Raw genomic sequence first — 26,973 nt, forward strand, 5'->3', positions numbered from 1 at the left:
CCGACGGTTTTCTGTTTCCGGTTGCCTTGCAACTGCATGACTGACTGCTGCCGCTAAGCTAGCCCTAAACAACTAGCGTTAGGTCATAAGTGCTAAATTGTTTTTAAAATGAGCTCAGGTACAACATGTGCCGTTGTTGGTTGCCACAACAATTCATGAAAATTGAAGTTTTTTTCAGAAATGTCTCGTGTAGTACATCAACAACTTAGACAAACATGTCCGTTCCCTGCGCCCTACAAGCCATGCTGAGGAAGGAGGAACGGAGGAACTAGCGCGGCTCGCGGCTTTGACACTAAAATAAATATTTGGGTTTATGAATATCTTCCACAGTATAGCTGCTGCATGACTGCATGACTTCCCTAACCTGGCAATGTCCGAGCAGCCGCCTGTCTCCACGACTCCACTTTCCTTCAGCATTATCCACGCTGTATGTTTAGCTTGATTGACACTCTGACTGGGCGCTACTGCTGCCTTCAGAAATACAAACTCGCTGTGTTTCTTCAACGGTACTTTCCCTATTTTGTTACTGTGCAGGTAGTTGTATGCTTCTGTGCGTTTGTAACTGCCTGATTCTCCGCCGTCAACACCTTCAGAAAATATAAGATACGCATTAGCCCGACGTTAGCTACATCGACATATGCTAACGTCGGGCTAATGCCGGGCTAATCCTTCATGTCATCTGCCCACTCCGTGAGAACTGATGGGTGAGGCACTGTAAGAACTGTCCTCACGACTTATTAAAACATCTGTACTGTGTATCCACCTCCGATTTTTATCCATTCTGTCGCTTTCTTTGTGTTAAAAGCCGGTTTTTAGAGCGAGCATGACAGCTACGTTAGCGTAAACACCAAGGTCAGCCAGTTCAACCGGAAGAGCATGACCGAATACCGCTATGAACCATGGGTAAACTCACGTAGTCAGGAATAAGGTGGATAGGTGTCCATAGGCTCCGCACAGCCCACTATTGTTATTGCTCGCACCTCATCTTATTTTTTTCCTCCTACGTCCTTTTTTTGGCACTTTTCACGCCCCGCACCGTTGAGCGCATACAAACAAAAAATACATCTAAATGTGCGGCTCGATCAGACTTGCACTGCTATTATTTTTCTCTCCAGAATATAAATTTTTCGCGCCGTAAGTCGCGAAAGACTGCGATAAATTTTCCATAAGGATCTCAAATCAGCTGGACCAGGCCGTTGCTATGGGCCCTCACCCACTGTCACCTAGCAACCGAGATCCGCTGGGCCAACAGAGAGAGTGACAGACAGACAGGCACACACACACACACACACACATACAGGATATTTCCTAACAAACTATATTTAACAATTATCTTTTAATTCATTCAATGTGTGGCTTGATTGGAAAAACACGAACATTTTCCTATAAGGAATGAATGGGATGACGGAATGGGGCCCCTCAATAGCAAAGCAATAGGGGTCCATCATGGGCTGTGCGGAGCACAGCACCACTAATAAGGAGGGAGAGTGACAGATTTATCAATGAGTCAGTTTAATACACACACATACACACAAACGCAGACACATAGCAAAGCTATAGAGGGGTCCATAGTGAGCTGTGCGGAGCACAGCACCACTAATAAGAAGAGACGTGAGGAAGAACAATAATAGGCTGTTATTCCTCATGCCTCTTCTTCTTATTATTATAATCATTCATCCTCCTGCTTTAGCATGCACTCACATACAAACAACCACACACACAGTATATTTCCCAACATTTAAACTATATTTAATGATTATCTTTTCAATCATTCAAGCCAAGAACACCATTCAAATATTTAAATGTTTCAAATCATCGATATATTGAGATTTAATTTAATTTCTCAGTCTGATTCAGAATATTTGATTCATTCTCACTGAAACATCTCTTCATACTCCATAAGTTGAAACAAAACAAACTGGAATGCTGGCTCAAATTTGTGTTGAAAATCACTTAATATTATTTACAATATTTATTGATTCAAAATAACATTTTCATTAGTGTATTATATTATAATACATTAATTAAATAAATAAATGATTATATATATAGCATATTTGTGTAATAATATATATAAAATAATAATTCAATTGTAATCAATTAATATTAGTAATTAAGTGTTCTAATTAACATTTATGTTTTTTAATTTATAACATTCTAATTCATTCATAAAAATAAATATAAATAGTGAACTGCATCAAAGTATGATTGTCCGGAGCCTGTGTCAAGTGCACAGTTATCAGCCATCTCATTTGTCAAATCACCTCGGATACAGATGACAGACGACACAAGATGACTCTGATTGGACAGTTGTGTGTGCATCTATTTTTGACCTTGATATAAACCCCTGGTCCGGCTCTGCTCGATACCCTTTGACCTCATCTGAGGTAAGTACCTGTTATATCTGACATTAGCATACTGAAATCCTTGATAAAAGTGGATTTGTGGATATTGAAGCTAGATATTAGTATCTCTACCATGATCACGATTACTCATGATTTCGGAAAAATGAATGTTATTGTTTATGGTCGGTCTGTTTCAGCATTATTAATCCGGTACTTGGCTCCGGATTACCGAGTAGCCAAACTAACAGCTAACGTTAGTTATTAGCGGGCCTTCCATTAGCTTGGCAACTCGGAGCCAGTAGCTCCGGGCCAACACCGTCTAGCAAAGCTGTAGGGCTCCATAAGTATAGAATATGTCTGTCTAGTAGGGGTGCAATGGTACAGGTGGCTCACGGTACGGTCCGTACCTCAGTTTTTGTGTCACGGTTTCGGTACAGGTTCGGTACGGTTTCGATATGTGTTTTGTGCATAAAGAGACATTTCATTTCCCTCAAATGATTCATTTATTTTGCTTCTCAGAACAAGTTCCAAACAATTCCAGTGCTGAATAACATAATACTTCAAGTAAACAGTTAGTTACCAAGCACAACACTTCAATAAACTCAAATAGTACTGTAGACTTGCCTTTGTTTCCTTGCCTACTAATATTACACCATAGCATAAAATATGTATAAAAAATTAAAACACACAAAAATGTAAACAAAAAACACTGTTAAAGTGCATTTTAGACTTTACTTCTAGTGCACACTAAGTAGTAGTATAAAAAGAGAGGTAAACAATTTCAAAAGAAAAAGTGCACTTAATCCATGACAAATTGGGGGAAACATAAATTCACAGAGATTCAGATATACCTCGTGCTTTGCCTATTTTAAATGAACATAAGAGGCTACATTCAGGATGTAAAGTATCAATATCAATTTGCCAACATTGGCATGAGCTATTTCTTCCTCTGCTATTGTGATTTTTTTTTTTAAGAAGATAAGCCTGTCAACATTGTCTGCAGCAAGGCGAGAGCGGGTTGCACTTACAATGTCCCTTGCAGTGGAGAAAATTCTCTCACTAGGAACTGAAGTTCCCAGGACACAGAGGTGACGTTGTGCAACTTTTGCAACATGGGGGAATTTGCTCTCATTTGTCTTCGACCACATGAAAGGATCAGCATCAACATCAATGGAGTATGCTGACCAGTATGAAGCAACTTCATCCTCAATTATCTTGACAAGGGGCCTGACCACTTGTTCATGTTTTTTGAAAACATCACCAAAAAGCTCTGCCATGGCTGTTTTCTTCTTTGGAGGGGAGGAGGATGGCTCTTGTCCCTCTGTGGATGGCATTGTCTCTGCTTGACTCTGCAAGAACAATTACAAATGTATAAGATACAGTACACTGTAATAAAAGCCATACATGTCACTGCTTCAATGAACTCAACTTAAATGATCAGTGGAGAGTATCTCTAGCTTTTGACAGATACAAATGTGGAATGTATATGATTTATATGAATTGACAATTTTTAAAAGTAATAATTAAATATGCAATCATAAAATCACAAAAAAAATGATAATCAAATAATACCTGAGGTTCATTCTCCTGGATTTATGTGGCGAGATCCCTGTAGAGTCTGACAAGGAAGTGTTCATCAAGGGAAGGCAGGGATTTAAACCTGGGATCCAGGGCTGTGGCTTTTTGGAGGTACTTCTGGAGATCAGGGTCTGTGTACCTTTTTTCCAGGTCCCGTGTAATTGCTTCTTTGGCTTCTTTTATTGCTGTACTGTCTTCATCAGCTGGTGCCATGGATTTGAGGATCATTTCCTTCAAAGGGAGGATCACTGATATGGTGGGAGTGGTCTCACTGCTCATCAGAGTTGTTACAGTTTTCAGTGGTTTTAGTACTTAAATCAGTTGTTCTGCCATTTTTTGTTCATCGTCAGTCAATATTGCCATGTCCTTGTTTATGTGACTCCTCAGTGTTTTGTCCATTGTTAATGCAGAGTAGATGGCAGGCTGCTGTTCTACATATCGTGCCAACATGTCGTGTGCTGTGTTCCACTGAGTGGTGACATCGTGGATTACCTTGTGCTTAGGCAGGTTTAACATCTCTTGTTTTACAGTCAGTGCATTGTGGGCTGTTGTGCTTTCGTGGAAAAAGGTGACAACTTTCCAATCTTTCCCAAGGAGGCGTGACACCCCGTTGATTGACACTGTCTTCTTGGCTGCCAGGTTTACAGTGTGAGCAAAACAGCCTATCTGAGGTCCCAGTCCGTCTGTTTCATTGACTGCATTGACAATATTTGGTGCGTTATCTGTGGCTACTGGTATGGTCGTATTTGGCCGCTCCAACTTCCAATCAGTCACTACATTTTTTAATTCCTTTGCCAAGTGCGCACTTGTATGGCTTTCATACAACGGGCGTGTCTGCAGTACTGCGCTCTTCATTTGCCAATCCAACATATAGTGGACCGTCACAGTCAAGTAACTTTCTGTTGATCTCGAGGTCCAACTATCTGTAGTCAGTGCTAGGCTTTGTGTTTGAGCCAAATCTTTTTCAATGCCTTTGCGAGCTTTGTCATAGAGGTCGGGAATTATGACGTCGCTGAAATGTGTATGGCTGGGCACAACATAACGCGGGTCGAGTGTTTTCACCAAGTGGCGAAAACCCTCATCTTCGACCACAGAAAAGGGCTGCAAATCTTTGGCTATAAACGCTCCCACTGCTCGGGTTATTTTCTTGTATTTATCCGAGGTGGCACAGTAGGTCTGTTGAAAAACATTCTCTATGGACAGTTGTTTTGCTGCCGTTACCTTTCCGGGGCGCTTGACTGTCCTGTGTTCAGAAAGCGTAATATCAGGATGGTTACGCTGCCCATATTGCTTGTGTTTCCGTTTGAGTATGGGACATGTCTCAAGCAGCATTTACAGACTGTTAACTGTTTTCACTCCCTTGTCGGTGTATTCAACAGCAAAACCAAAATGCTCCCACACCGATGATTTGAATAAACCTGGTGCTTCTTCAAACTGTTCTCTCTCAACTTCTCCGCTACCGCTAGCCATGCCTGCTTGTTTTCTTTCATTTCCTGCTTCTATGAGCTGCAGCCAACCGGCCAAAGTGTGATAGGTTGGTCACTGTGAGTGAGCGGAGGCGATTGGACATTGACTTGCGGGGGCGGGCCTGCTGCCTTAAAGGCACACACGCTCACACACACGCCTGTGTAACAGTAAAGCCCAATGCAAAATTATTAGAACATAAATCCCGCGGGACATAAAAGCATATCGTCGCTGTCGGGTGGAATCCTCTTATCTCCAAAACCACTATTTTTCAGGAAATTAAAAAAACGGTATATTTTTTGAGTTATTAAACATTATATTGTTAAAGTTGGTATTCTACCTTATATTGCTATCATATACTGTTATGTACCAACATTAACACAACATTTCCCCCAAATCATGTTTAATCGGAGATACGAGGTTTATGATTTTGGAGCAGGGAGATAGGAGGTTACGCTGTCATTGATATGAATGGTACGGACACAGACGTTGCTGCTGCCAGCCGTGTTCATCACAGTCTGCTGTCACGTTGAGCCTTTTGACGAGACAAGGCATTAAGAGCTAATCAAAGCTAATGATTGTAGTTACATACATCTTCGTAAACTCTATTTTAAACGTTTAAGAGCTTTGAGTGATGCAATACCACAATAAAATGACGAGGCGGAAATTAATAGGCGGAAAGTAATCCTCACGCAAACAAAAGTCGGCGGTCGTGTTGAGCCTTTTGACAAGAGAAAAGGCTTTAATAGTTAACCAAAGCTAATGACTGTGGTTACATACATCTCCCTAAACTCTATTTTAAAGGTTTAAGAGCTATGAGTGATGCAATACAAAAAAACGATGAGCTTATTAATTAATCTGCACGCAAACTTACCTCCGTGGCTGCACCGAAGCATTCCAGCTATCAATTTTTAACAAATCAGGCCTACTCAAATGTATCTTACCTAACTATTTTCACTCGTTATTGTCTAAAAAAACAGACAGTTAACCAAAGTAGACAGTAGACGGCCCTTTTTTTTTTACATGTACAGTGCCAAGAGAGGCGTAGTCTAGAAGTCAGGAGTCAGTAAAACAATAATAAAAACAATAATTTAATGGTGATACCCAAAACATTAAAACATTAAAACTTCAATGCACATGTATAATAAGCCTAGTAATACACCTACTAATAGTAACAGCAGTAGATATTTAAAATACATCAATAACTGATATAATAATTTTATACACATACAATCATAGTTGAGCTTGCTTTACTAAGCCCATCACTGAGTATTGTGTTTGTGAGCAGGGTGAGCACTTGTCTATGTGTCTGTGTGCATGTTTCTGTGAGGCTCTGTGTGTGTTGATGACTTTCTTCCAGGTGTTTCTCTCAGTCTTTTCCTTGGAGGGGCGTCTTCCTCAGCACCTGAGCACGAACTCTCTGCATCAGAGTCCTCTTCATTTTCACCAACTTTAAAATACACACACAAACGTGCATGAATGAGATATGTCATATGTGTAATTAATAAAGAGACTATTCTAAATTAAAATACAGACACTTTTAGGAAAAGTCATGTAACAGCCTATTGCATTTTTTCATTCGGCAAAGTTGCACATATAAATTTGAAAACGGTCAAAATGACCGTCTTGGCCGTTCCAGTGTTTTGCCCCACGAAAATCACATGAGCTCTCTCCCCAAACATGACGACAAAACTAATGCACAGTAGCTAACTAAGTCAACGGCAGGCAGTGTTTGTGCATAGATTCATCATCCTCGTCAGAAACAAAACCATGGATGATTTTAATCAACAAGTTAGCTACCGTCCGAAGCTAGACCTAGCATAAAGAAAAATATAGCATCCTCAGAAACGATACATTACTTCAAGATCGAGATAAAACTGTTTGGCATATAAGTGATACACATACTTGAATCATGAATAACAAGTGTTTTGAGGACATTTACCTTAAAGGACGTGTTGCTCGACGAGGATTTCCTGATCGTTGTGACTTTCCATCTTGAGAAAATAAGACATAATGCCGAGCGGCTCCCGCAGAGTGGTAGAACAGTAGAAGAAGAGGTGGGTGGAGTTACGAGGCTTCTCCGACAGTTAAAGTGGCCAATGGAGTTAAGAGATTTGCTCTCACGCTTTTTTCAACACTTTAGATTGGTTAATAATTTATAAAATAACAGACTGACCAGAAGAATGACCAATAGTATGGATTTGTGAAAAAAAATGAAATTGGCCAAATTTGGACATAGGAGGTTTCCGCCCGACAGCGACGATATTGTCCCGTGCAGGTCGTACCGAACGGTTCGGTATTTTACCGAGTACCGTTGCATCCCTACTGTCTAGCTAACAGTAACGGGGCTTCGTCAGTCTTTTTCAATACAACATTATTTAGACGAGCTAACGGCGCTACTCGGCTCTGGTATACAGGCCGCGCTCTAAACCAACAGCGGTGACTTAGCTTTTTCTATAGAGAAACATTAACTGGAGCGAAAAGCTATCTGTGCTAACATCCGTACACCTTTAACAAAAGTGAGATTATTGAAGCCAGACATTACTGTCTCGTGATTTTGGGAAGACTGATTGTTTATGGTCGACCTGTTTTGTATATAAGAACTCTGAGTCAAAAGCTAAAACATTAGGCCAAGCTAGATTCTAACTGCGCAAGCCTTGGCCTTTGTTCTGTCGCGACGCGAACGGTAGCCATTTTTCTCTCCCATGAACTGTCCTGTCATGCATAGATCCTTAACAGGGGTCAGATTTCTAACTGCGTTAACTGTGCTAACATCTGTACACCGTTAAAAAAGTGAGATTACTGAAGCTAGACATAAGCGTCTCGTGATTTTGGGAAGACTGATTGTTTATGGTCGACCTGTTTGTATATAAGAACTCTGAGTCAAAAGCTAAAACATTAGGCCAAGCTAGATTCTAGCTGCGCAAGCCTTGGCCTTTGTTCTGTCGTGGCGCGAACAGTAACCATTTTTCTTTTCTAATATATTTTTTTGGCCTTTTTATGGCTTTATTGATAGGTCAGCTGAAGATATGACAGGAAACAAGGAGAGAGAGAGGGGGAGTGACACGCAGCAAAGGGACCCAGGCTGAGAGTCGAACCCAGGTCTGCTGCAGAGCCTCAGCACATGGGGCGCACGCTCTACCAACCGAGCTAAACGGCGCCCCAGCCGTTTTTCTCTCCCGTGAACTGTCCTGTCATGCATAGATCCTTAACAGGGGTCAGATTTCTAACTGCGTTAACTGTGCTAACATCTGTACACCGTTAACAAAAGTGAGATTACTGAAGCTAGACATAAGTGTCTCGTGATTTTGGGAAGACTGATTGTTTATGGTCGACCTGTTTGTATATAAGAACTCTGAGTCAAAAGCTAAAAGATTAGGCCAAGCTAGATTCTAACTGCGCAAGCCTTGGCCTTTGTTGTGTCGCGGCGCGAACAGTAACCATTTTTCTTTGTTTTCTAATATATTTTTTTGGCCTTATTGATAGGTCAGCTGAAGATATGACAGGAAACAAGGAGAGAGAGAGGGGGAGTGACACGCAGCAAAGAGAGCCAGGCAGGGAGTCGAACCGAGGTCCACTGCAGAGCCTCAGCACGTGGGGCGCACGCTCTACCAACCGAGCTAAACGGCGCCCCAGCCATTTTTCTCTCCCGTGAACTGTCCTGTCATGCTCAGAGCCTTGACAGGGGTCAGATTTTTACACTCATGATTTTGGGATTTAAAAATAAATGGTGTTTGTTTGTTTTTTTAGTTTTTCTGTTTTTATGCAAGAACATTAACACAAGCTGAAAGCTGTATTTCTTATCTATCTACTTGTTTGTTTGTGACTAGTATTTAATACTCCCTCTGTCCACCGAAAAACACATTTCTCCTTGTGTTTGTTTGTCTGATAATGTGATGTTTTTTTATGTAGTTAGAAAAATATCATACTTCAATGTATCATACACTTTTACAACCTGCCTTGATTAAATGGAAAAGGAAGCATTTTAGTAATCTTCTTACCAAGCTTTTGGTAATAAAGTGCATTCAGATGTTGATAAAATCCTGTACATTTGATGAAGTTAATGTTATTTTTACTTGTGTTGTATATTTATTGTGTCATAGTAATTCTTTGTTTTGAGGAATAAACTGTTATAATATAATACTGTGTAGTATAAAATATAGTATATTTATCATTTAAAGTAATTGGTTGTGAATGTAGAAGGCATTCACAACATATGTTCTTTGCCTTAAAAAATTCTTTATTAGTGTGAATGCTTTCACACTATTGTTATTCCGAAGTGTATTAGTGTGAATGCTGCAAGCATTCACACTATTGTTCTTCTCGTTTATTAGTGTGAATGCTTGCAGCATTCAGTGTTATTAGTGTGAATGCCTGCAGCATTCACACTAATACACTATTGTTCTTCCGGAATTTATTAGTGTAGTATTTCCCATAAGGAATGAATGGGGCGAGGTCAAAACAGTCGCAAATCTGCGTATGTGTATGGCGGAATGTTCGTGCAGCAGAGTGGAGAGGGCCAACTGACAGAGTGAGAGGGATCCAAAAATTTGCTCAGAAATTTTCTCTTTCCATGACAATCCTGGCCACAAATTAGGCTCAAAAACAGTGATATTTTCCAGAGTTGTAGCCACACTTGTCTTCTTTCTCCCAGTGTGTCTACTTTATCGGTAGGATTTACTGTTTTTGAATTATCGACCGCTAACCAACAAGAGTAGCTCTCAAATGCTCCATTTACTCCAATGTAAATCGGGAGGAGGAATCTCAAAGCTGCACCCTTTTTTAACTCGCTGCCATTTCCACATTTCTGAAGCTAGGACCACAAAACTTGATCTGTGTGTTCCTTAAGGCCTTTCCCGCTTGATGGTGAGGAAACTTTGCTGATGCCATGTTTGCTTTTTCGTCACGGGGCAAAGCGCACAGCCCACTCTCGCGATTTCCCGGCGGGGAATTGTCTAGTTAAAGTTATTATTAGTGTGAATCCTGCAAGCATTCACACTATTGTCCTCATGGAATTTATTAGTGTGAATGCTGACTCAGCATTCGCACTATTGTTCTTCTGGGGTTTATTATTATTCCTGCTTCCGTACGTTTTTCAGCACTCTTCTCCTCCTTCAAACCTTGAGCTATTCAAACCATTCAAATATCAAAATGTTCAGCTTTTTAAGGACATGATGGCGTGTATTTTTCTCGTTTCAATCTTTTATACTTTTGGAAATATTAAGCTTTTAATGCAAAATTTTCCCCATTCATCCTTATAGGGATTTTTTCAAATTTCATTCTGCTATAACTTCAGCATACCTTCAGCTATTCAAACCATTCAAATATTCAAATGTTCAGCTTTTTCAGCTCTTTCAACCCTCTTCTTTTCAACTTTTCAACGTTTCAACTTTTTCAGCTATTCAGCTTTTCCCAAAAATAATTTAACATTGCAGCAGATGGGAAAATCTTCAAATTCTCTTCAAAACTCATCGACTTTCAACCTCTTCTTGTTCCTCATACGTTGAGCGAGAGACACCATTCAAACTTTAAATGAATCACAAAACCTTGAACTATTGACCTTGTATTCAGTTTTTAAAAATCTTGTACGGTTTTGAAATGGTCGCAGTTTTAGTTTTAAGGATTTTAAGCCCGTCTTCTGAGTTTATAATGGGTGTGTACAGCTCCGAAAACGGGATTTTTTTTTTTCTTCAGCTTGATTTGGATCCCACATCTTGTACTTGACATAGACAATATAGGCATATAAATGTAGGAAATCTTGTTGGGTTCCAGCTGATGGTCTCATTTCAGTTGTAGGACTTACGGTTTTGGATTTAGAAGCCTGAGAGCGACAAGCACTCCTGAATGTTCCCCATAAGCCGCAATGTTAATTTTGAGCCGAAATTTCTGGAGGATCGCAGATGGTACATGTTTTGTCTCTCGCTCCTGTGTCCTCATTATGCACTTTACAGAAATATAAATGACATGAGTGCGTTAAGCAATGTCTCCTGTTACTCACCATATAGCATGTTTTGGCGATACCTATGATAGTTTTCTCAAGAATCGCAGGAGTTTGGGGGGGCATTCTCCCATTCATTCCTTATGGGGACATTTTTGTCTTCGTTTCTGCTCCTGCTGCAGCAACACGTTCTCATTCCCAACGCGTCAAAAACTGCAGCTTGGTCAGTGGCCCTACGCTTCAAAAAGTGACGCTGTAGGTACCCTTCTAGCGTCACTTTTGGACGCGAGGGATGTTCGATATGAGACCGTGGCACTGTCAAGTTAGCAACAACGCATGTACCCACGTCCGGGTGGACTGAATTAGGAAAATAAATATGCAACCTCCGGTTACACTTTCAAAATAAAGCGTTTCAGATTTTATGAGCAAGAGTAATACTACCACTAAAGACTCTAGTGGTTTCTTCATATTTAATAAATACAAGTCATGTTCCAACATTATTAGGATAAAAAATCATAAAGTTAGTTAGTTGCACAATTAGACTCGGCACTGTCAAGTTAGCAACAACACATTTCCAGCGACCGGCTGGACTAAACTGGGGGAATAAATAAGTAACGTCCGGTTACAATTTCAAAATAAAGCCAGAAGAGAAACGCAAGCGTATTATAAATTAATATTCTGTATCGATGAATGCATATTTTATTCTTTAAATCACGTGATTTTACAAGCGCAATCATGCTTCAATAAATGTGTTTAATTTTTATTCCTTGGACGAGAGTCGTTGGAGTCATTTCCTGTATCTGTGACACGGTGGTTTAGCCACTGCAAGTGCCGTTAAACTATATAATTAAATATGAAATATGAATATGTTAATAGTAATATGAATATGTTAATATTCATATTAATATGTTTATATTAATATTTAACCTCACTAAACTCCCCTTTAGGAGACCTGTAGCAGGTCCTGATTGTGTTGATTCTATGGGAGAAGTGAACGTGAGCTCAGATTATGACTTTTTTTTCCATCAGTCACATAAATAATTATTGGACTCGCTTTTCACAAGACACAAATCTTTTTAACATTCGGGCTATGAAACTATGTTTTTCAGACAAATCAAGCAGAGAGAAGAAACTTGAGAGATTTGACAGTGCTGAACTGTCTATGGTGCTGAATTGTCGGTCTGTTTCACCAAATATGATCACTAAGAACTGAACTAAAACTTAAATCAGTTTTTGAACTCGTCTCTGGTACAACCCACTCTGCTTTCATTCATCTATATAACGTTCACACCACTTAAATGAGGTTTGGAGATCGGGAGCGAGGAGATCACGCACCTTTGGGAAACAGAAAGTGTCTAACGTTTCATATAACGTAGCAACGTTTCATATAATTGGGGCAGATTGTAATGATTTTTTATGTCAGAAAATCTTTGTGGACGATAAGACAGCTTCCCAAAAGTGAAGTGGCTGCCTACAGCATAAGTCAACAATTCGAGAAATAGTCTAATGTTGAAATCAAGTTTAATTAACGTGCCACGTCACGGACACTAACTGCAACGGTGGTGTAATTTGAGTTGATGCTACATCAACATATTTATTCTTTAGTCTTTTTTTTTTAGTCTTTTTTAGTCTTTTCACTCACCTGACTGCATATACTCCTGCATACATCCTCCTACATTCTGTACATACTAATGTTTTTACACAACCCAGATTTATTTTTTCATTGCTTATGGTATATATGACACACACACACACACACACACACACACACACATGGCATAATTAAAACATTAAAGGAGACTGTTTGTGTGAAGGAAACATTCAAACTGTAATGAAAACATCTTTCAAATCTTTATTTTTACTCATGCATATTGAGTTACCTGACTGTAAACATGAGAAAAGAACAACATTCAAAATACAGGTGTCTTAAAGACACACAAAGAGATTTAAACTAGTGGAAGTTGCTGGCAGGCTCCCAGGTTTCCTCCCAAGTTTTGCCACTGAAAAAAAGACCACACATGCAAACAGGTGTAAGATCATTGCATATACTACAATATTATTTTACATCATTGGGGTACCATAAAACAACAAATGACTTTTTCAGAAGCCTGGTACTGAACTAGTATGGAACTAAATCCATATATTTATAAAGCATACTGTAAAAAAGCTAACAGCTTTAAAATCAGTGAATGTGGATTAAAGTTCCGAGCTCTTACCATGAGGAACAAGGCAGCCAGCTCACCTTTACCTCTTCTCTTCCCTGCGCACACACACACACGAACACAGACAAAAAGAAGTGTTAGCCATTTCAGCAACCACTGGTAAATGAACTGTTAAATGAACTGTAACTCAATTACAATGTCTTACCTCCTTTACTCGTTTTTCTTTTATTTCATTATATTGAAATATTTTCTGTTTAGAACATTTTCGGCAGCCTAAAATGATGCAAAAAATAGAAAAGAAGAAGAAAGAAGAAGGAGATGAAATTAAGAAACAGACTTCGACATCCCCCAGGTGAATAGAGTTGCATTTCCACTGCATGGTATGGCTAGATTCGATAAATATATAGATTGAATTAAATTAATTAAACTCAATTGATTCGGAGGGAAATTCAAGAAGAACCAAAAAAAAGCAGTCCCCCACTACCAGAAATCTTGCAGTCGAGTTTCCCACATTTGGGGAATTCACAGGGGTCAGCAGAGTCAGAGTGCAATGGCCGAGCCTCACCCTGGGTGAACCACCTATGACCTTCTATCATCAATGGAAAAAAAAATCAAAGAACAGTAAGTAGAAGATACTTACTGTTCTTTAATTTTTTTCCAAGCGAGCTGAGCTGATGCTAAAAGGTGGTGTGAGAGAGAGACAGGCAAATGAGTGGAGGAGTGAAGTTGTCAATGTGGCTGTAAATGTACAGTATAGCTTCGAGTTTGTCAGTAAATAAAGGCTGCAGCTTCTCAAGACCAAAGCAAAACTATCTGTTGTTTCTAACTTCATTAGAACTAAATCTGAATCACCTCTAGCCGTTCTTTAAACAGCCTCTCCGCATTATCTTCGGAGCGGTGGTTCAGCAATTCTCCGCCGATGGTGATTCACACAGAGCGAAGCATCTCCGCCTTCACGTGTGTAATTCACACATAAAGCAGCGCTGCGGCTCCTAAAGAGGCGTGACGGTACACGTCATGTTGATGACGTAGGTGTTTCCCAGGTGTTCCCCTTGTCTATTTAAACCCGCAGACAGTTTATAATCATATAGATGCTGTTGTAATGTGTAGTGATCGAGATCCTGACCCACCAAACATCCTGGAAAGTGACTAAATTACATAATTACACATTATCACCATCAGTAACAATGCTGTCTGACTCCCTCACTCGTGGGGACGGAGGCTGTTTTCTGGGGGTAAGTTCACTGAAGTCTCGGTCCGGAGAGTCCGGTAGGACAGGTGGGAGGACAGGAGGGAGGACAGATGCTTCTCCACGTACAGCTGTGGTATTTGTTTTCCTCATATAAGTTACCAGAGACAGTTACAGTTACTACGTTACTTTTGTTCTGTCCTGTAACGTTGCTTTGTGGGACATTTCTCTGTATTTAGTTGAGTGAAGGACCTGTGCAGTTATCAGACTGTCAGACCGACACGCCCTCGCTCCGCGCCTCCGGATTATCCATTCACACTGGGAGGGCTCAACACTAATGTGGCCCTGATACTACCTCCAGAGGCGGATCAAAGCCGGAGCCAAATTTCCCTCCTCTCTGGATCTGAAACTTTCACACAGAGTAGGGTGTGGAGAATTGGTGCAGGATCCCCGCATGCAAATGGCAGTGTGAAAGAGGCTTCTGCCTACATTGAGGGAGTACTATCCAAAGTGGAAAAACAATTAGAGGAGCTAAAAGTGAGAACACAAGAGTAGAGTTGAGCTGTATCTTGTTCTATTTGTGTTCAAATGAGTTTTTTGTTTTATCTCATGAATAATTTCTTTTATACATGTAGATAATGACAAGTTAGTGAGTAACCCTTTATATTTTTATTGTTACTGATAATAAGAAGGAACAGAAGAAAATAATCTGTTCACAAAGAGTCTTTTGTTTGCATCGCTCTTTGAATGTATCTGGTTCATTGTGTCTACATGCCTACATGCACATGTCAAAATAATATCATGCTGCAATCAAGGAGTGGCATTGCACATTTAATTTGAAGAGTAGTCTGTACCACAAAAACAAAACATACCCGTCTTCCTCTTCAGTTTCCTCCCTTCACCTGTGCCACTGGTCAGAGGGATAGTAGGTCCGGGAGAGGGGGAGCACGGTGCAGACACACCTGTGAGAGAGGTGGATGACGTTAGACACATTACTTAAAATATGGCAAAACGTGATTTATGCTAATACTTACTTTCATTCATATTTTCCTGAGAGGACGATGGAGCCTCGACAGGGATCAGGGTCAAGGTATAAGTCTCCTCCTCAGAGTCTATTTGGGGATGTGAAACAGATGGAGGGAGAAAGGTGGAGGGGTCTGGGGAATGAGGAGATGAAAAGGGTTGGGAGGTTGTGGGCAGTGGAGTTGTGTGGCTGGAATCCTCTGGAGACTGAGATGTTTGAGAATCTGAAATAAAATATGTCAGCATATCAGTCACAATGACAGCACATCCCAAAGCATAAATCAGATAATAATAACAGATGTTTGCCTTACTTTTCACAAGGTACTCATATGCCCTACTCATTTTTTCAAGAAATGGCTTTGCGGGCCCGTCCCCTCCAGGGCACATGTGGGTTATCACCTCAGCAGTGACTGAGCTCACCCCCTGCTTCTTCTTCCCAATGAATAAAATTGGGTTGTACCCCAAGGCAGCAAGCTTGCTCACCTGAAATGTACACAATAAATTACACAAAATGTTAACATGGCTACTATTGCAAACTGACATGTTACATTTTTTCACTTTATTTGAATGTTATGTCTACACCAGTGTTTGCTAATGTCTACAATTTTCTTCAAGGGTTTCTTGAGAAATGACCTGTAAGTGTGTGTCCAAATGGCATTTTTTTCTACCAGAAAAGTGTGCACAGGGTTCTGTGGAGCACTGGGATGAAGCAGTTGTGCGTTGAGAGACACAAATGCTATAATAGTTTCTGTCTGAAATATCAATTAAGCTCAGGACACTCGCAGAACAAGTTTTCCCTCCATTTCTTTGTAGTTACCAGGGTGATGTCCTGCCCACAAAAACCTATTTTGCTGAAAGAACAAAAAGCTTTATCACACATACACTTTGTCCAGGCAAATTTGTTCAGTTCAAATTTGCATATTAAATAACAAGTATAAGGGGGTCTGGCACATGGACTGGTGCATGGCATGGCATCTTCATGCTTACCAGCAACTCAATGTGCAAAAGAATTGGATGAGGATTAATATAGGTCGGCATGTGGTGATTATTAAATACTCTTCCAGCCAGTCACATCACTGGTCTCATAGCTCTGAAACAGCTGTGCTAATCACAGTTGAACATTATCATGTGCAACAGCTCAACAAAAAGAAATCTTCATCTCAGGAAATGTCTGGATGGTTCAGGATGGTTCAGAGTGTCACAGCATGAACGCATCACCTTTTCCATTAAATAGTTACTATAATAATAGAAGTAGAAATATAAAGGAGATAAATTGATTGATTATATGATTATTTCAGACAAACACTATTTTATTCAGAATTCTAATGTATCCCACCTCATACATGGTCACAGAGTTTAGTAATTAATGATATACAAGTGTTTGCATTACACTGGTCATAGTATTTAGCAATTATTCCTCTGATGACTGGAGTTTGAGGGAATGGGTGTCCTTCTGATTCATAAAGCACACTGTTGCTGAAAAAGAATGACACCCTGTTTTAACGTACTACTGTTTGAAACTTTTTTCTTCTGTGTTCCAGCATAAAAGATGTTCATCTGGGACCACACTCTGGATCATGATACACTACTGTAATTGCTGTTGGCAGCTTACACTGTAGCTAGTGTATCACCACTAATTTCAGATGCACCTGAAGTCACTTGGCCTGGCTCTCTCCTCATTGGTAAAAACTGAAAAAAGATGCTATTGTTCAGAAAAAAATGCTATATGGACCAAGCCCGAATGTCACAAATTAGGCAACACATTTTGAATCATTAGCTAAATTTAAGGTTAGGGGTGGTTCATATGTGTGTGGCGGCATTATGTTATGCGAATACTATGGACTGCAAATCTGATGCAATTTTAACAACTGCACACACATCAAATTCAATTATATTGAACATTTTCAGTGGATCTACACTGCACCTGACAACCTACAGCCACTCATAATGAATTAAAAGAAAATTTGATGAAGTACTTACAGTCACATGGGCTGAGGCCACAACTCTGGCCCCATTCCTATGTTTCAGGGTGTTCTCACCCAGTCGCCTGTCCTCACTGCCTTTTCTTTTTCCTTAAAAGATTTTCTTTTTTGAGGCAAGCATAGCAGCTCATGCAGGTTTTCCGGCTGGCATTGTTGCTTGCTCCACAGTTGGGGCAGCTTCTGGTTTTGGGCTTGGTCATTTCTTAGAGAGTAAGGTGAATGGAAAAGCAAATCAGAGTGACACATAAAAATAACTAAGTTACAACTCAGTGCAAAGGGCTGTCTAAATTTAGCTAGCAAGCTAGATAGTGCATACCAGTAATCTATTAACTAGCATAATGTGCATAAAATACCATGCATTAGCTATAGCTATGTATGTAGCACAAAAGTAGCAAAAAAGTAATTGCTGCATCTCTAAACATACATATATATTGTTTTATAGTTTACATTTGTAAGTACACACTCAAAACATTGACTGTCTTTCTTACCTGATTCTTCCTTCTCTTCTTCTAGCTACCCGCGCAAGGACAGTCTGAGTACTAAATAACGCGAACGAGACACAGTGAATGACGTCACCTCTTGTCGCTTGCACTGTACATCAAAAACGTGTTTATATACATATATATATATATAATAACAGTAATTAAACATTACTGTAGCCTGTAGCTACAGTTATATAAGTCAAAAAAGCAAACAGAAAAAAGGAAAACATTGACAGGAACTAAAAAGGTCATCTGTGCCACACCCACTCCATATTAATCCCCAGTTAAACAAATAAAGAATATAACTTAATTGATGTTAATGTTTTGGATGATTTCTTTGTCTCAGACCCAAATATTTAGAACACAAAAATTATTTCGACTTGACTGTTATGTTTACTTTAGTTGCTAAGCAACTGCTAAGTGAGTAGTATTGATGATCTAGACAAAATAGACTCCGTACGCTCCTACAGCTGCCATTCAAGTCAAAGAGAGATGACCATATTGAAACAGTACTACCAAAGCACATTGTGCAATACTACGTTACAGGTAACAAAACAACATGATACCATAACATAGTGCAAAAGCAATCATGTCAACAACATTTTATTGTGCAAATCAAGGTCCGGAAGTTGAACCAAACTGAAGCAACAATATGAAAATAATAATAATGAACAATATGCCGGGAATGTGTGTGTATCAGAGTTTACACTAGACGTTTCATTCATTCATTCATTCATTCATTCATCCTGAAGGCCAATTTCCCGTTAGTATTCCAGAGTTCTGGCCACAGTGGGTCAGAGGATAGTCGGTTAAATGAACGGTGTGTCGCAGTTGTGCTGTAAAATAAATAGACTAGGTCTTGAGCCATGGTTCTTTATTCTTGCTAACCATCAGCACACGCAACGCACACAGCACTCAGCACCTGAAAAACCATTCCCGCGGACACACCCCCAGGACCTCAGTGCCGCTTGATGGGCTGCCCAAACTCATGCCTGGCATAAAACAATGCCAACATTTATTCAAATGTTACACGGTGTGTGTCTGTGTGTGTGGTTTGTATTTTTTTTTTTTTAAATATAGATCGTCCAGATGCAGTGTAATTACTAGTTCGGCTATACTAGATATTTTATATATTTATCAGAAATATCTTTTTAAGACCCAATTCACGACCGTACTTTGCAAACCGGAAGAACTATGACCACGTTGTTGCATTGTATAAAGCGGATGTAAAAGAAGATCTGAAATAAACATCTTTGCTTTTTCTAAACATCGATCATTTAGATGAAGTGTAATCACTAGCTCAGCTTTACCAAATGATTGATGAATTCAGTAGATGTATGCTATTGCGACCCTATTTACAACCCTACTTTGCAAACCGGAAGAATTAGCTAACCCAAACCCACATTTATAGAATAACAGTTAGAATATCTGAAATAGACCAACATCTCTACTTTTATGTTACATCAATCAACTAGATGAAGTGTAATCACCAGTTCGGCTGCACTTAATATTTGATAAATATATTAGATATATCTTTTTACAACCCTATTCTCAACAGTACTTTGCAAACCAGAAGAACTACAAACATGGTGCTGATTTGTATCAAGCTGCATGGCGGAGCACAAGGGAATTGTAGTTTATTTAAAAAAAAATTGTATATTTCCTAGAAATCAAAGTTTTAAATACTAAATTAAGAGTACACTGACAGATTTAAAGGGGTGGGAAATACATTTGTGTGATCAGATTTTAAATATTTAATTGTTAAATTGGTGAAAATTTATTTTTATCATAATTGACAGTGCCCCCACTTAGTGACTATACCCATATGGGTATAGTCACATAGGTGAAGTCAAGAGCTCTCTAAAATAGTTAGTCCCATGTCTGTAGCCTGTTCTGTTGCTGAATGACAAGCCTTCCAATATGCACTGAGGTCAAGGTTCAGTGGTCAATATCTCACGGCAGGAGCCACTTAGAATCTTCACACTGACATATGTTACTCACCAGGTCAAGGCCTTTCCAAAAATGTCTTTAATTTTGTCCCACGACAAAGTTTAATTTTCACCCCTGTTTGGTGACAGCCTCTTTCAGGTGTAGTTTCTGAGACCATTTAAGACTCCAGCCTGGGTGCACTCAAGTCTTTGAAATTTTCAATTATATGTTTGGTAAAAACCTTCAAGGTATTGATGTTTTTCCTAATCACATTCATAATTTGGGATTTGGGCTAGTGTAGACCTTATTTTTCACATGCCAACATTCCATACCCCCACGGCAAAGCACTCACATGCCCCATTTTGCCACTAAAACATATTCAAAGGAGCAGTCAAGTGATGCACCACAAAAATAATAATAAAAAGCATTCTCCAACAGGTAGCACTGTCAACACCTGCAAAAAATCTGTGTCAATGTGTGGAATGTAATTAAGAACTTTAGTACTGTAATTGAGTACAGTAGTTGTAGTTGTACTTAAATATTTCCTTCATGTCACTTTATGCTTTTACACCATTACACTTCAGAGGAAATATTGTCATTTTTATTCCACTAAAATCTGCCATCCACTATATTTACTAGTATATACTACTTGCTTAAGCCTACATAACCATCAATGTACATGTTTGTCTGTCTGGTTTAATGGAAGAAGTCAGGCTGATTTATATGTGATGAAAGAGTTCATATATGATGCTGAAATGTGGTTTGCTAACACAGTCAACCCTTGTCCAGTTTGACGTTACACTATATAATTACATCAAAACACTGTTACTGTAATGAAAATCCTATGTACGTGTCCTTCCTCTGAATCTTTCCTCTTGCCATATACTGAATTCATGTACTCTGAAAACATGTGGGAATTGCTCAAATATACACTTAATAAAAAGTAAGTCCAACCTCAAACAGCAGTAACATTCAAGGACTCAATCAGAAATGTAGCTTCATTGTGCTTTTCTTTAATTATACAATAATTATTAATCAAACAATAAAGATCAACCGGAAACAAAATCCCCTAAAAAGATGCTGAACATCAAAGATAAGACAGTACAGGACAGTGGTTTGTGTAAGTTGTGTGTGTAAAGCTTTAATACAACTTCCCACAACCCAGTACAACAATCAAAACTTATGAGCGATGAAACACTTCAAAACCAAGCAATAAGTTCAGTTTCTTTTGACTATCGACTAATAAAATGACAACAACCAAATACAAAAAAGTACGACTGTCATGTCCAACTTAAACCTGACATTGAATGCACAAGTTATTTTAATTGATAGTCAAACATTCAGTCAAATATTTACAGTACAGTTGCACTTAGAGCTAAGAGCATGGTGGCATTGAGCATGAGCATTACAATTAATTACAATGCATCTACATCCGACTCTGAATCTTCAGAGCTAATGTCAAGCTCATCCAAACTCTCAATGGTGTCCATTATGTCATCTGCGGACGACAGCACATGCAGGTAGTGTTTTCTTGTTTTCTGCTGCAGTTCTTTCATTTCCCACTGCCTTCTGCGGATGAGGCAGGTGTGACCCTTTGATGCCTTCTCTGTTAGAAGTCCTTAAGAAGGGATAAAACATGTCACTAGTCAGGTAAACAAGTCTTTCACAGTATAAACATAACTTGGTGAAACATAGGAAATAAACAGGGATGTGATTGGACAAAGATAAGAAAGCAGGAAATTATAAGGACCCGTAGCGGGGGGGGGCTGGTATATAACGCTCTTACTGTGATGATAAATGACACTTAAATATTGAATCTGTCTATAATGTAAGTCAGGGTGACATGTAAGTCAGGGTGTTGTTGTGTAAGTCTGTCAGTCATCACACCATGGCTCAGGTGCAGCAAACTTTGTCTTAAAATATGCAGAGGAAAACCCAGGAGAAGCAGCCGCTAGACGTTTCTCTTTCGACCCCAAGAGAGTTAGAGATTGGCGAAAAAATAAAACAAAGCTTGAGCGTCTGTCCAAGGAGGACAGCAACAGTGCCAGGCTGCCTGCTGGAGGGAGGAAGAAGGCTAGCGAGGAGCCTGAGATAAACATGCGGAAATTAGTTATCAGCAAACGGGCACGCCACGAGAGAGTGTCCCGCAAAATGATCAGGGCGATGGAGAAACAATTGTCCTCCACCGTGAGTGACAGCAGAGATGAGGAGTTTGCAGCGAGTGCTGGTTGGATGAATCGTTTCCTCCGCCACAACACCTTCTCTGGCAGAAGGATGCCAGAGATTTCACAGAGAAGCGGGAGAAGTTTGTGACATTTTCATCCCGGATTTTTGTGAGGAGGGAATTAAACGCCTGTCCCAAATAAACGCCTGGTCTGTTAAAACCTATTGGTGGAAAAAAAGCGGATTTGAATGATTCACAAGGGTCGCATTTTCATAAAAAAATTCAAGTACAAGGCTGCATTTACTTTGCATGGTGTCTTCGCTCTGATGGTGAGACAACTCAGACAAGACCCTGGCATGGGCTTTGAGAGACTCCCAGTGCTGCTTCATTTCTTTCACAAGGATCTTCTTCTCCTCTTGAAGCCTTCAAACACCCATGACCCTGTCGAAGACTTCCTTCTTTGTGCTGAAATCAGCAGAGCCTGTAATTGACATAGCATGTAGCTTCATTTCTGTCTTACATATGCATACTTTGTCAGTATGCAAATATGTCCACTGGAACACCTACATGATGAAATGTGTATTCACTGAAGTACCGTACTTATAGTAAGTATAAATTTGAAGTGGCACTTCTCTCTGTATGCTTCTTTCTTCTTCTACTCCTCTACAACTCAGAGGAAAATATTTTACTTTTTACTTCACTTCAATTATTGGACTTCACCTTTTAATACTTTAAGTTTACTTCACTGATTATAATTATATACTTTTACTGAAGTAATATTTAACTTGTGATCAGAGTATATTTACTGTGTAGTATTAGTGTTTTGACTTTGTATATAGTTCATCCTTATAAGTAAAGGATATGATACTTCTTCCACCACTGAAGAATATGCACAGTGAAATGAACATGAAATGCATACCACTCTGTGTAATTTGCCAAGGCCAGGGATGTTCTGTGTCCAGAATGCTATCCATGCACACCGCTTGTTTGGGTGGAACAAGACTGTTGTACTCTGCTACCATGGCCTTCAAAGTGCTCTTCTGTTGCCTTATTTTTCTGTGAATCCTATTTCGACCTTTGTTGCTGTCTGAAAACCACAGATTAAATCCATATTAAATCTTTTAAATACAAAGTCCATGACCTTGTTTAAGTTACAACTGTCACAACAGAATGACAATACATTTGCCAAACAGATTAATCATAACAGATATACTCATAATAACTGAATGCAACTCAATTTATTCTGATATTGTAGAATTCACTTTTTGAGGGGGGAGGTGGGGGTCCACTACATGAAACACTACTTTATAGAACTGTATACACATTGTTATTGTAAAGTGAGTATGGAGACATTTCAGACTGTGATCTGAAAAGGCCTAAAATATTAACACACCATTTTTCCGGTACAGGAGTTGAGATCTCGTCTTGATGCTGGTTGTGATAGCCTCAATCTTCTTACACAAAGCTTGTGGTGTGCCTTGATGGTCAGTTTTTCCTGGTGAAAGTGAGTGCAGGCGGTGTCAACTTCACAAACGACACAAATGTTTCTCCATGTCAGATAATGTTTAACTTTCTTACCATCTGCCCATTCTTTCACTTCTTGCACAAATTCTTCCACAGTTTGTTCATCCAGATGATGCTGGGCTTTCAGGGTTTCCAGGTCACCCATCTGAATATGTAGAGCGTTAGAAGTCTAAAATGACAAGCAAAGGTCATTACAACATGTACAGTGCATGAATGCAACTCAAGTCATGCAAATATAACTATCATGTGTGGCAAGCCCATGTGCATTTCATTTAGCTACACTGGGCCATTGCTGGAAAATAATATTGTTTCTGTTTACCTTATGGTATCTCTGGGAAAGTGCAGTAGCCAGGTTTTGACATTTCTGCAGGTTCCATCTTATGGCCAGAAGTGTCAGCATGTCATTGCATCCTGCAGGATAAGATAAGTTCTGTAACAATTCACTTGTCATAATATGAATGTCTTTTATTCCATATACAGAGTAGGGCTGGGCGATATGGCCTAAAAATTGAATCCATATTGGTATTGATAAAGTGTTAATATAACTTTCATTAAAATCCTTTATTTTGGTGCCTTTGTTAACAAAAAAGTATTTTATATCCCTGAAGATATGTAATCTAAATTAAACATCTGCATGCATTAAACACTCTGGCTTGAGACATCATGCCCCGTTGTGGCTTCCTAACACAAGTCTAGGGTCGGACATTTTCTGCATGTGGATGAACTTCCGGCGTTTCCACTGTAAATACGAGCAGCATATCTTTAGCGATATGCAACGTGACTGCATCTGTATTAGCTGTCCACCAGGACCCTTTCTTCTCATACGGGACACAATAATTAAATGATTCCGCTAATGTTGGCTGCTTTATAGCAGATACGTGTGGGCTGCCACGATCTATACATCTTGTAGTGAACGACAAGTGTCCCACTGTGATCCAGGCGTCTGTTTGAGATGCTGAAATAAATGGTTTGGTCCGATGCCTTTAGTTACAACAGCCTTTGAACAAACTTTGCAGCGGATGGTGGTTTGTTCGAGGTCTGACACTACAGAACCAAGCTACTAACGAGACAGTGACTTTTTATGAACAAACCCCTTGCTCGTGGCATGTTGTGTTTGTTTCTCTGTGGAAAGTCAATGCAAGGAGGGCGGAGCCCACTATGAACTATGGGAGCCCATGAGGAGCAGCGGCGGAGCAAGTTAAATAAAAAAATCGATTTTCAATTTCAAAAATCATCCGAAACCAAAAACTTGAATTAATCAATTTTGCCTATTTTTAGCCCAGCCCGAATACAGAGGTACAACATATCATATCACAAATCACACCTGCTTTTGACATATGCTTTGTGGTGACTGCTATCCTGGAGAGGAAAGCATTGCACTGCTCTACTTCCTCCCCCAGTGTTTTGCCAGCACCTTCTTGATTTGCGCCACTCCATTTCACCTGGACAGAGGGACACAAACATGAGCATCAAGGATATTTAGTACAGCAAATACTAGCAATACCCAACAGTCATTTTTAATTAAATTAAACATTATTTAACTATAATGATAAAAATGTTATATAATCTGTTATATTATAGTTAAACATAATTTATATGCATCATTTATAGGATTGCAAGTCATTTGTTAACATTACAATACATGTATTGTATTATACCAACCTCACATTTGAAGTCATGCGCTTTGGCATGTACAACAGACAGGAAGGTCCTCATATTCTGAAGGGGCTGGAGCTCAGGACAGTTGGTGCTTACTCTTTGTAAGTATGGCCAATATTTGCACACAACATCGATACAAAAAAAGGTGATGTCATGTCTGGGTGCCAGCAGCTGCTGCAAAAACAATGGGTATGCATATATTTCACCCCTAAACATATTAAGGGCAGCCAGCAAGACCCCGTGCCTGCACACTGCCAGCTCCAGTCCTTCCTCATCCACCTTGCTGCTTGATCTTTGCGAGGTCTCTCTGGCAGCCGACCACTCCCCACCACAACTGCTCCGTCCAGTGACCTACATCACAGAAAATCATAATTGACAAATAATTTCATCAAGAGTAATTACAGGGAACAATTATACATTTTTTTTTAGGAGACAAGGAACAGATTAGGTATACAGGTAGATATCACAATACATCGGAGTACTGACAGACTACAAATTATAATGTTATTCTAATATTCAGATAGAAATGCAAGTCTGCTATTACATGTTTAGATTTGCTGTGGATGTGATCCACAAATTTGGTCACATCTTCATCCTTCGCAATGAAGACATCTTCAAAGATGGCTCGCTCCTGAGATCTAAAAAAACAAGAACAAATAAAAAGACTTCAACGTTTCAAAGGGATAGGTGATGAGGCACTTATCTATAGTCAGTGTTTGACCTACAGTACACAGTGTTCAGACAGCCCTTTTCCTTGGCACTACATAGCCTCAACTGTAGAACTTGCATATTCCTTCATCTAACCCTAACTGTTGCCACGCACAACGCATAATGCTGCAGAACTGATAGCAAGGTAAAGTGGTTAGAATATGCTTGCTATAGCATACACTTAAATACTGGATATTGTTTTTTTTCAGGTGGGCCTTTTATATGTGGCCAAAACACATTTGTCTGCTTCTCCAAACCACAGGCAGGGGATGGGCTGACCATTGTCTGCTGTAGGTAAAAGACTGACCATGGATAAGTGCCTCATACATCCCCACTTCAAAACACCTGAACTATCCTTTTAACATGTCATACAGTGAAAGGTTACTTGAACAAAACATAACTGACTATTTTCCATTTAAACAGTGTGGGTGTGTACATTATTGTATACCTTGCTGTACTTTTAAAGCGGTAATGCTTGCGGTTTCCATCCACCGAGACAGCAAGCATTGCTGGGGTACAGGCGGGACAGATGAATTTCTCCTCTTTGCAGGTGGAGTCAACCTCATACTGTACAGCAGCCCATTCAAAAAAGCTTTTTTGGAAGCTGTCTGACGAGATCTTACCAGTCTATGTTAAAAGGAAAAAGCACAAAACATTTTTTTAAACAAATACCTTTCAATTTCAAAACACCAGCATATTTATTATCTTGCAGAATGAAGAAAGAAATACTGACGCGGCCAAAGCGAACAATCCGCTTCTCAAGCATTCTTAGATAGGCCTGAAAGGACATCCCTGGCGACGCCATCTTCATGTCTTCAAATGTATA

At 39.6% G+C, this 26,973-nt stretch overlaps 1 long non-coding RNA gene and 1 pseudogene across 1 annotated transcript; both read right to left on the reverse strand.

The window, feature by feature from the left end:
• Positions 1 to 13,939: 13,939 nt before the first annotated feature.
• LOC115577888 (uncharacterized) lies at positions 13,940 to 14,091 on the reverse strand (annotated as a pseudogene).
• A 9,804-nt stretch (positions 14,092 to 23,895) lies between these two features.
• Positions 23,896 to 25,177, reverse strand: LOC115577886 (uncharacterized). The gene is made up of 3 exons (XR_003983296.1): positions 25,105 to 25,177; positions 24,100 to 24,191; positions 23,896 to 23,949 (listed from the first exon to the last, which is right to left on the reverse strand). It is a non-coding gene; the product is annotated as an uncharacterized LOC115577886 (long non-coding RNA).
• Positions 25,178 to 26,973: the final 1,796 nt, after the last annotated feature.

Source organism: Sparus aurata, unplaced genomic scaffold (assembly GCF_900880675.1).
Source record: "Sparus aurata unplaced genomic scaffold, fSpaAur1.1, whole genome shotgun sequence".
In the NCBI taxonomy this organism is placed as follows: domain Eukaryota; kingdom Metazoa; phylum Chordata; class Actinopteri; order Spariformes; family Sparidae; genus Sparus; species Sparus aurata.